Source organism: Pinus tabuliformis, chromosome 7 (genome assembly GCF_031772625.1).
Source record: "Pinus tabuliformis cultivar Carrire ecotype Pingquan chromosome 7, CPIR1, whole genome shotgun sequence".
NCBI classification, from domain to species: domain Eukaryota; kingdom Viridiplantae; phylum Streptophyta; class Pinopsida; order Pinales; family Pinaceae; genus Pinus; species Pinus tabuliformis.
In genome coordinates this window covers 1,172,888,682-1,172,899,727 of record NC_142293.1, presented here as the reverse complement: position 1 = coordinate 1,172,899,727, position 11,046 = coordinate 1,172,888,682, and positions in this window count along the sequence as shown.

The window sequence follows — 11,046 nt, the reverse complement described above, 5'->3', positions numbered from 1 at the left end:
TATGGTACAAAGATTGCTTATACCTCTGTAAGAATTCCCAACTCAAACAAAATATTCTTATGGAATTGCACACTTCTCCCTTAGGAGGGCACTCAGGATTTTTAAAAACTTACCACAGGGTTAAGAAGGAATTTTTTTGGGATGGCCTTAAATCGGATATAAAAAGTTTTTGGCGGAATGTTTGGTTTACCAACAAAATAAAGTTGAAACAATTAAGACCCCGGGTCTATTACAACCTTTATCCATTCCAGGCCAACGTTGGGAGGAGGTTTCAGTGGATTTTATCACAGGTTTACCCAGGTCTGAGGGAAAGAATGTCATCATGGTGGTAGTTAATAGACATACCAAGTATGCACAATTTTGTGCATTATCACATCCATTTAAATCCAGTATAGTTTCTACTGCATTTATGGAAACAATTCGAAACCTACATGGAAGCCCAAAGATTATTGTAAGTGACAGAGATCCCATTTTCGTTGGAACTTTTTGGACAGAATTATTTCCTTGTCTCGGTACTTAGTTATTGTTAGGTCCCTATAATACTAGTGATTACCCAATTACTATTGTAGTTGTATCCCTTATTAATATTGTTGTGCCCCTATCGTCCCTATATTGTTATTACTGTGCCCCATAGAATCCCTCTATTGTTATTTTTGTGGCTTTATGTTATTATTGTTAGGTCGGTTGGGTTATATTGTGACTCCTTAGACTCCTCTATATAGAAAGGAGGTTTTGTAATTTGAATCATCCAAGAATTTTTCATTTGCGTAATTTAAAGGAGGTTTCCCCCTTGAAGAGGCTAAATTCTAAGGCGTTCAACTATCTTTTCTATCTTTTTGTGAGCTGGTTTCATAACATTTGGCATTGGAGCTTTAGATTCTAGGGTTTCACTGCTCTAAATAGGTCATAGTGGCATTTTCTCTATAACATATTTTCTGTGACACTTCAAAAGCTAAAAAAAAACCTATTTGAGATGAAATGGCATTGAACCTTGGGTCCGAATTTCAGAGCTTTTCGCACTATGTTTGCAGAGATATGATCTGAGGAAGTTGGTCTTTTTGTAGACTCCTGAATTACATTCCAAACAAGTGACTTGGGGAAAATCATCATAAATTTCTCTCTGAGCATCAGATTGAAATTTCGTAAGAAGGTGCAGAAAGATGACAGATCGTAGTTTCTTGTATATATTTTTCAGAACCAAAGGTTGAAACAGTGATTCACAGAATGTCGTACAAGTTTGCTCTACTGAACTAGTCTATAATCAGGTCACTGTGGGAGATTTGTCATTACTCTTCCCTGGAGAGTCCAATTTGGATCAGACTGGTGGCATTTGGAAGATGATGCAAAGGGCTACCACAAGTCACAATTTTAGAACTGGATGATCTGAAATTACAGAGATACATCAGATTCAATATCAAGCTCCTACAAAGTGAAAAAATGTGTGTAGTTTTTTTTTTAATTTTTGCATAAGCTTGGTTTGAAAAATTAGTTTGAAGGAATTCAAAGGGCATAGTGCATTATGATCAATAATTGATGCCCCAAGGAAAGAAAATGCAAACACCTAATAAGCAACCTTAAAGCTCTACCATGACTCATGAAGAAGAGCAAGAAACACAACATGTTATATAAAAATTACGAGACCAAGTGCAACAAGTGTCACTTGTACAAAAAGTAAAAAAATGTAATATGGATGGTTTAAAGAAAGGCGTAGAAGCTAAGATGGATTTTTTAAAGAAAGGCGTAGAAGCTAAGATAATGACGTGGAAGCTAAGATGGATGATTTGAAGATAGATTTGAAGATCGATTTGAAGACAAGCATGGAAGATTTGAAGACAGATTTAACAAAGTTTCTACAAGAAATGCTTACTAATGGTGAAAGGGTAGTAAAGGAAACTCATGATGAGCACAAAAGAAATGTTAATCATGATTTCATAGACTCTAATGTTGGATCAAAGACCCACCATATTCCGAAAATAGATATGAGGAAGTTTGATGGCAAGGATCCTACAACATGGATATTACATATGGAGCAATTTTTCAATCTAAATAATGTGCAAAACACACAAAAGGTATGTATTGCAGCTTTATATTTGGAGGCAAATCAGTTTGTATGGTATCAATGGCTTTGCTCTCGTAAACAAATTATCACTTAGGCAACTTTTACAGAAGGATTGATAGCACATTATAAGGATACAAAAAGCAACACCTTTTTTAGCCAATTGATAAGTCTCAAACGAAAGGGTTCAATAATGGAGCACATTGAGGAGTTCCAAAAATTGAACATAAGGGTAAAAAATACTCTAGAGGAGCATAGGATTGATGTTCTGATAGGGACTTTAAAGGATAATATCCAACATGATGTTCGCCTTTGGGAACCTGATTCATTAGAGAAGGCATTCATGTTAGCAAGAAAAATGGAAAGCAAAATTATGGCAACCAGGAAGCATACCACTCATAGCAATAAAGATGGAAGTGTTGTTTCCCCTAGTCTTCCACAACCTATAAGGTTGACACCACAAAAATTGGAAGAAAAAAGAGCAAAATGGCATTGTTACAGTTGTGATAACAAATACACTAAAGGTCATAAGTGTGCTGAGAAGAAATTATTCTACATAGATTGTGAAGGGGAAGAATAAAAGGAGCAAGAAAGGTCAAAAGAAGATAATATACTCCAGGAACAGAGCCTAGATAAAGAAGAAATGAATCTGACAATATCTTGTAATGCATTGGCTGGAATTACCACTCCCAAAACCATCAAGATAGAAGGACAAATCAAGAAGAAAAAGGTAATAATGTTGATTGATTCGGGAACTACCCACAATTTTATTCATTTCATGATAACAAAAGAATTGAATTGCTTCCTATATCTAGCACCAGAGTGTCAAGTGATGATTGCAAATGGAGGAGCGATAAATTGCTCTGGAAAGTGTCATAATATCAAGCTATCCATGGGAGAATATGTATTGACTAGCGCGATACTTTCCATTCCAATGGGAGGTGTTGATGTTGTACTAGGAGTCCAATGGCTACAATCCTTGGGTACAATAGCTTTTAACTTTCAAGAAACTTTCATGAAATTTTTTGCAGAAGGAAAGGAAGTTGAATTAAGGGGTATTGCAGGGAAACCGAGAAAGATAATCAACTCCAACGATATGACAAATCTTCTAAGAAAGCAACAAAGAGGTGTAATTGCATAATTATGTTCGCTAGATGTTTCCACATCAGAATCATCTGTTTCTGCAGATCTCCAAAAAGTCTTGTACAATCATTGCAAGGTATTTGAGACTCCCAAAGGTCTCCCACCTATTCGTGATCATGATCATGCTATTCATCTGACTCCAAGAATTGTTCCTCCAAACATCAGGCGTTATAGATATCCCTATGCCCAAAAGAGTGAAATTGAACGTATGGTTGTGTTGTGCCCTACAACAACCCCCCATTTCATATCATCTATATCTACAAACAATTAACATATGAAATGGGTCCCTTTTAAAAAAATTAATTGGTATTAACGAATTTGTTCGAAAAAGGTATGATAATCAAAAGTGTTAGTGAATTGGAGCCTTTTTCGAATAACAATGTTTCCAAAATAAAACAAACTTTTGTTATTGCGATAAAGCGATCGCAAGATCGCATATCGCAATGACAAGAGAGATTCATTTAAACGGCACTTCGGTCTTTGCCGATGCGATATCGCTATCGGCGATCGGCGGTATTCAATGCATACACAAAAAAGAGCACATATCTTATACCCCGATGCGATGCTATATCAGCGATCGGCTATCAGCACTGCCTCTTATGGGAAAACGCTTTAAGTTTTAAACCCCGACCCGATGCGATATCGCTATCGGCCGTCGGCGGTATCCTATGCACTCTTATAAGGCGCTCAAGTCTTTCCCCGATGCGATGCGATATCGCTATCGGAAGTCGGCAAATCACTTAATATGCATCTGGTAATGTGTTCACATGCTAGTCCGATGCGATATCGCAATCGGCGTTCGCCAGGGCTACTTTCAAATGATAGTGTAACTCTTTCCCCCATGTGATGCGACATTGAATCATCGGTAATCGGCATTTTCAAAAAGTGATTGCTTTAAGCTTTAAAGTTATATTTAAATCCGGTTGATAAAATGCAGTTTTCAAAATGCCGTTAAATGCAGGGATAAGGTAATGCATGCGTATTTAATAACTTTGCCCCTTCGATTAACGAATACTTGCGTCTAAGGCATATCATATCTGTTGCACGCGTTGGGAGGTCATTCAACTGAATAACAGCGTAAAGGTCATTTAATGGGTAGTATGCCTTAAAAACACCATTAATGCATATGCGATCTCTTACCAGTGATTGGATCCGCAGCCATTTTTTGAAAATTAATAGCGCCACGCTTCAAGTGATATATATCTTTCCAATTATGCTTTGTCTTCATTATTTCTCGTGTTACGATTTCTCTTGCGCTTGTGTAGAGTTCGTTTGTTGAGAAAAGCCTGAACATGATGGGGAAGAAAAATAAGAGGAGTTCTGGTTCTACTACAACACCTGTTGTAGGTCAAGCTGCTTCAATTTCGAAGAAATGCTTAATCCCGGACACTACGTGCACTGGTCTTGCTAGGACCACATGGCAGGGCACATATAATCTGTTGGAGGCCGAGAAACCAAAAGTGACAGTGAGAACAGCTAGTGTTGATGTACTAAGGAAATCTGATGCAACGCTCAAAGACTTGGCCGACTCCTTTTTACACAGAATAGCGGCCAGAGAGCAGGTTCTCCCTTACACAGATGTGGTGCGCTGGGCAATTGAAGAAATCCTCATCACTGATAGAACTTTCCATACAAGGGACGGAAGGATTTTCGGGTCATTCAAGCCTGATGACCTGAGGCGAATGTATCATCTGCCTGAACCGGAGATAGTCTACAACAGAGCCTTCGTGGAGAAATTCGCAAAAGAAAATGAATCACCATCCGAACCCCTCCGAGATTGGAGGCAGAACCCAGCCAAGCACAAGCATGAAAGTTCGGGTAAGTACTCCAACGTTTCTTTGGCTTCTCCCTATTGCTATGCGGGGATTATGATGTGTAGATTGTGGGGATTACATGACTTTGTTAATATCAATATTGACATGGTTCCCTTAATGGAAGTGGCTATCAATGCTATAATCATGGATTGGGCCACTATTCTTTCTGATAAGTTGGTTGTAGCTGTTCGTGAATTCAGAAACAAAACTATAGTCACCGAAAGGAAAATCCCGCCATTTTATTATTCTGCTTACATTATGGATACTCTGTGTCTTAATTCTGAGTTTCCTGTCCTCGGTTGGAGATGGACCACCCAAGATCCAACACCCATTCATTTATACCATCAGAAATTATGGAAGTCCTCTTACAAGGATCATTTGTACCAAATTTGTAATGGTTTCATGGTGCCCATTTACTATTCTATTTATGACAGACCCATTTCCAGAATTTCCTATGAAGCTTCTTTTGACTTACCAGCCGTAGCAAGTTGGTTCGGGGAGGAGTATTTCACCTATATCAGAGTTTTTGGGAGTAAGGCTAGGCCACATGTCCTCCCTTTATATATCCCAGACAAGCTGTTAGCCCGGGAAATCTGCTACCAGATTATGGCCGAGAGTGTTACACAAGCTCTCAAAGAAGAGAAGAAGAAAGGTTGGCCCTCTTTTCCTTTAAGAATTGGGGTTTTTACTCTCCTTAATTACAAGCATGCAGAAAAGGAAGCGACAAAACTCCAAGCTTTATCCCTGGCCACTCTCCCAAGCAGACTCTATGATCCAAAGCAAACTGCCTACACTGCCCTAGAAAAAGCAAAATTGACGAAAGTTGATCATCAAGAGGATCTGTTTGATGACCTGTTCATAGGTACCGAGACAATAAGCCAAGCCAAACAGCTTGCAATAATGAAATACAATGATGAGGTGTTGACTGAGTTTAATAAACTTAGGGAACAGAGGTTGCAAACTCTGCCCCTAGAGTTATTATCCACAACAACAGCGTCTTCCTCAAGCGAGCCTGGTCGGCAACAGATACATTCACCTCCTGTTACAACTAAAGAACAGGATAAACAACAGGAGGAAAGGCAGAAGAAGCTGCAGGCTGAGAAGCAGAAACAAGAGCAAGCAGAGAGGCAGAAAAAGGCAGCAAAAGGCAAAGAAGGAAGAAGAGCAGAGGAAGAAGAAGGAAGAAGAAAAACTGAAGAAAGAACTAGCAGATAGGCAGAAAAAGGAATTGGAGGAGCAGCAGCGGAAAATGCAAGAGGAGCAACAGTGAAAAGCACTTGAAGAACAGCAGAAGTTAGAACAAGAAAAAGAATGAAGCAAAGCCCATACAGAACAACATAAGCAAACCTCCATCGATCCTGAATTGATTAAACAATGGAACCAATTTGATTCCATTATCAGTTGTAAGGAAGGCTCCAAAGACAAAGGCTCCTCTAAAACAAGCGATGCGCCTGATACCACTTCTTCTCAGGTTCTAGGAGGAACCAGCGACCCACCCATTTCACAGGATGTCGAGATAATCAATAAGGACCCTTCCGATCAAATTGTTCTCCAGGTGGAAGAAATTCCTCCCCTGGATATTTTCTACAGCCCAAAGCATAGAGCCGTTATCAAGCGCTCTAAGAAAAGACGAAGGCTTGATCAACCTTCTATCTTTCCTGAGCAAACAGTCACGGGCAATATGGTCTGGAAGGAGGATTTGGATCCCTCCGATGATCTAACAAAGCTGTCGCAATTCGCGGGAGCTTATTCTGCAGCAACTATCGACAAAGCATCGGAGGTAAGTCTTCTGTTGAAGACTAAGGACCATGAAATATATGCATTACAGGCAGAGGTAATTGAAGTGAAAAACAAAGCAGCACAGGTGGAAGAGCAGTTGCTGGCTCAACAACAAGAAAACAATTTGTTAACCCAGCAACTGCAAATTGAAAGACAAAGGATAGACCAAAGTGAAACTCAGAAGGCAAAAGAATTGTCGGAGGCATTGTCACAGTTGAAAGCATCGAATGAGCTGATGATTAAATTGAAAGATGAGCGGATAGCTCAACTATCAGCACAGCTCGAAGGTATCAAGAGCACACAGAATGTGAAAGTTTTCAGAGCAGAAGCAACTCAAATAAATGGCGCATTACTGTCTCAAATCAGACTTCTATGTAAACAACTTGCTAAGGCTGAGCCATTATGCGAAATATCTACAACAGTGTGTGAGAAAATAGAGAAGGCCAGGAATGAGCTAGATCAGGCCGAAGAAGCCATATCCGATTATATTGAGTGGCAAGACACTGACGAAGGGAAAGCGGCAAATTTGTCTCGAATCCATGAAGCGTACAAAGACATCCTCTTCACGGAATGGAACACTCAGGTAATGAAAGCAGAAAGGGTGGCTTCCAGGTGTAAAATAATTGCCAGCAATATGATCGACCTAGTCAATGATACACTTTATTTGGCTAACATGATTTCCAAGTGCACACCTGGAAGCATAACAACAACAGGTATACTTGAAGAATCAAGTTATCATGACTTGGAGGAACAGAGGAAGTTAATTACCGGAGTAAATACTTTAACCTCTGATGCATATTGGCTTTTTCTAATCAAGCCACATACTCAAAGGTCTACTCTCAAGTGTTTAACAGATGCCCTCGGATGCCTGATCCTCGACATTCAAGATGCTACATATGATGCCCAGCTAACTTCGCGTCTCAACACTCCACCAGAAGTAGAGCCAATGCTGGCGATATGTCAGCTAAGGAGTAAAGGCAAAGAACCCACCGAATGAAGCATTGCCGCCAACTGCCAGATTGCCAAGAAAGATGGAACAAACATTTATTGATGCCAATTTAATAGCTTTTCAGTTGTTTAGATATTTAGATTAGTATAGTATTTATAGACCCTTTCATTGTTTTGGAAAGGGTCGTAAAATTTTGTAATAAGACTTAAAGGCTGAAGTTTACACTATTGTGCTTCAGTCTATATTCTTTTGTGAAACTCGACCAACGGTTCTGAATTTTGATTAGAAGGCTGTTTTACACAATTGCGCACGACTGTCTGTTGTTTGGAATGCTTTCTGATTTGAAGGAAGGACTGCGACATAGTGATTAATATACTGGATTGATCGATCAGCTTACATGGTACTATTATCTGTATCTGTGTTCTTTCTTATTATATGAATTACTGTGTTATTATTTTTGCTATTGTTGAATGCATGTATGCGATATAACAGCGAATCTTCATTTCGTTTCACTATTGAATGTTTTGATGATTTGTTATCTCTTTCACCCATGCATGTATCAATCATATGAATGATTAAGTGTAGTAATTCGCTCTAATCGCTCTGCATAACTAATTATGCAGAGCAATGTTTAAATGGTTTTAAACATCTATGCCTGAAGTGTTAGAGTCATCTACATGCCTGCCTTAAAGCACAGATCATCAAACGCTACGCTTTGCAAAGTGATAAGTCCCGGGATCCAATTATAGTTATTAAATTTTGTTTGTAGTTTAGCTGTCCGCTTATTACCATCTTATGTCATAATTCATTCATCCATCCCATTCACTTATAGTTCTTGGAAAACTGGTCCCATTATCCCCAGTCGGAACCACTATTCCAAACGGAAAAGGAGCTGCACTAAGGTTCGGACCGGGTGGTTTCCCCTTTGTTGTGGCAGCGATTTTCGAGGCCTCAACAAAATTGGCGCTAGAAGGAGGGCCTTAACTGTGAATGGCAAGCCGACCTAAATCGGCAAGTCATTCTAAGAGTAATTCTCCCTCCAAATCTCCTCGTTCTTCTCAATTACATGCTGGTTCGCCAGCCCATAACCAAGAAGAAGAGGAATCTACCACCACTGCTCAATCCCATCATATCCCAGAACAAAGAAGTCTTGAATCTCCTGAAGTTCAGTCTCTAATCCATAAACTTCAGAGCTTCTCAATTTCACCACAGAAATCTGAGCTATCAGAAAGCAGTGCGACTTCGCAGTTCAACCTCACTCATCCTCTTACCAGACTTCAGAGCGAAAAACTTGGTATTGAACCCACTGAGTTTCCATTACCCAAAAGGAAAAAGTCAAAGAAAAATACTGAAGGATCTGATACTGGGGATTTTTCTTCCACATCCTCCATTTCATCTCCTCATCTGCAAAGTCAACCACCCACCCCTCCATTACAAATTGTTGTTCATCAGGGAACAGGAGCCTCAATATCCCAATCTATTCACTCCTCATCTTCAACCCTTTCCAACACATCCGGAATCCCAGCAGTAGTCCCAACCACTGTTGCCATTATAATGGCAGATCCATGGACTAGGCCAGGAGCAGTCAACATGCCTGGACCATTGCATGATCTACCCAATGACCCCGAAAAATGGCTGCCTAAATTCAATCCAGATGATGGGATCTAGGCTGAAGAACACATCAACAACTTCATGTTAGCAGTTAACCTAAAAGGAGTGACAGAGCAAGATGTCATAGTAAGACTTTTCCCTTATACTTTACAAGGATCAGCAGGATCCTGGTATTTTTCCTTACCCTCTGGTTCGATTACCAGTTGGAATACATGCCAAGAGCAGTTTCTCACCAAATATGGAGATGATAGGTCCTTAGCAACTTTAATAAATGACCTCTCCAATTTGAGAATAGAGCACAGGGAACCAATAAAGGAGTTTAATGCCAGATTTAATAAACTACTGAATAAAATCCCTACCGCTTCTAAACCAAGTGAACAAATCCGAAGCGAATGGTACATCACTGCCCTACCTGCCAACATAGCTATCTTTGTTGATAGGGATGGCAAACCTACGTTAGCTGAAAATATGAAAGAAGCACTTGCCGTTGAAAAGCGCATCAATGCTCTTGAAAAGAAAGCTGCTCTAGAAGATAGAAAAGCTAAAAAAGTCTCGTTTAAAGAAGATTCCAAGAAGAAAACTCCGAAGGACCCATATGACATGGAAGGTTTACAAAAGGTCCTTAAAACATTCTCTAATGAAATGGTTGAGATTAAAAAGCAGGTGGCCGAAACTTCAAGCAAAAGACCATTTAGGACTTTTAAGAGAACCGAATCAAAGCCACCTAATGTTATATCTAACGCTGATTCGGACCAAGAAGAAGAGGAAGAGGAAACACCTTCACAGACCGATGATGAAGAAGAAGTAGCTGAATGCCACGGAATGTGGGATTTTATACTCCCAAATTCTGATATGGAGAATGAAGAAGAAGCCTTTCCGGTTACTACAAGAAGTAAAAGCACTCCTGAACCCGCCCCGGCAACTTCAAAGAAGAGGAGCGCAGGCGCTACTACAGCAAAGGAAAAAGTTCCCCCAGAGAAGTCACCTGTGGTAGTTCCTCAAAACCAGCCTACAACTTCTAGTACTCCTTCGACATCCAAGACTTTAGTGGTATCCGATTCAATGGAATATAACATTGTTGATGATATGAAGAAAACCAAGGCAAATATAACCATGTTTGAACTCAGTAAACTGAAACATCAGCAAAAGTTACTTCTCAAAGAGTTAAATGTTGTTCCCTCTATTCCCCTTCCCAGTGCAAGAGCTGCCAACTATTCAGGCCAGCCTCCTGCAGGTATGGTTGAAATTACCAATTCAGTCTTAATCGGAGATAAATCAAATTCTCATACTCCACCCTTCCTGCTCACTTATGAGATTTATAATAGAAACCTACACAACTGTTTAATAGATTCAGGGGCCTCATCTAACATAATGCCAGCTTCAGTTTGCTCTAAGATGAACATTGAACCCCAGAAGTCTGCCATTCATATTGTACAGTTGGATAGAACTAAAGTGCAGGTTGTGGGAGAAATTAATTCTGTAACCATCAGGTTGTCAGCCGACCCCAGAATTGTTCAAAGGATTGACATCCTAATCGCTGACATACCTGAATTTTATGGTTTGATTTTAAGCAGAGATTGGTCCGAAAAACTACATGGGTATATTTCCACAGATTGGTCACATATGTGGCTTCCCTACAAGGGAAAGCCAAATCAAATAAGGATTGATCGTGAGAAGCATATGACCCACACAGT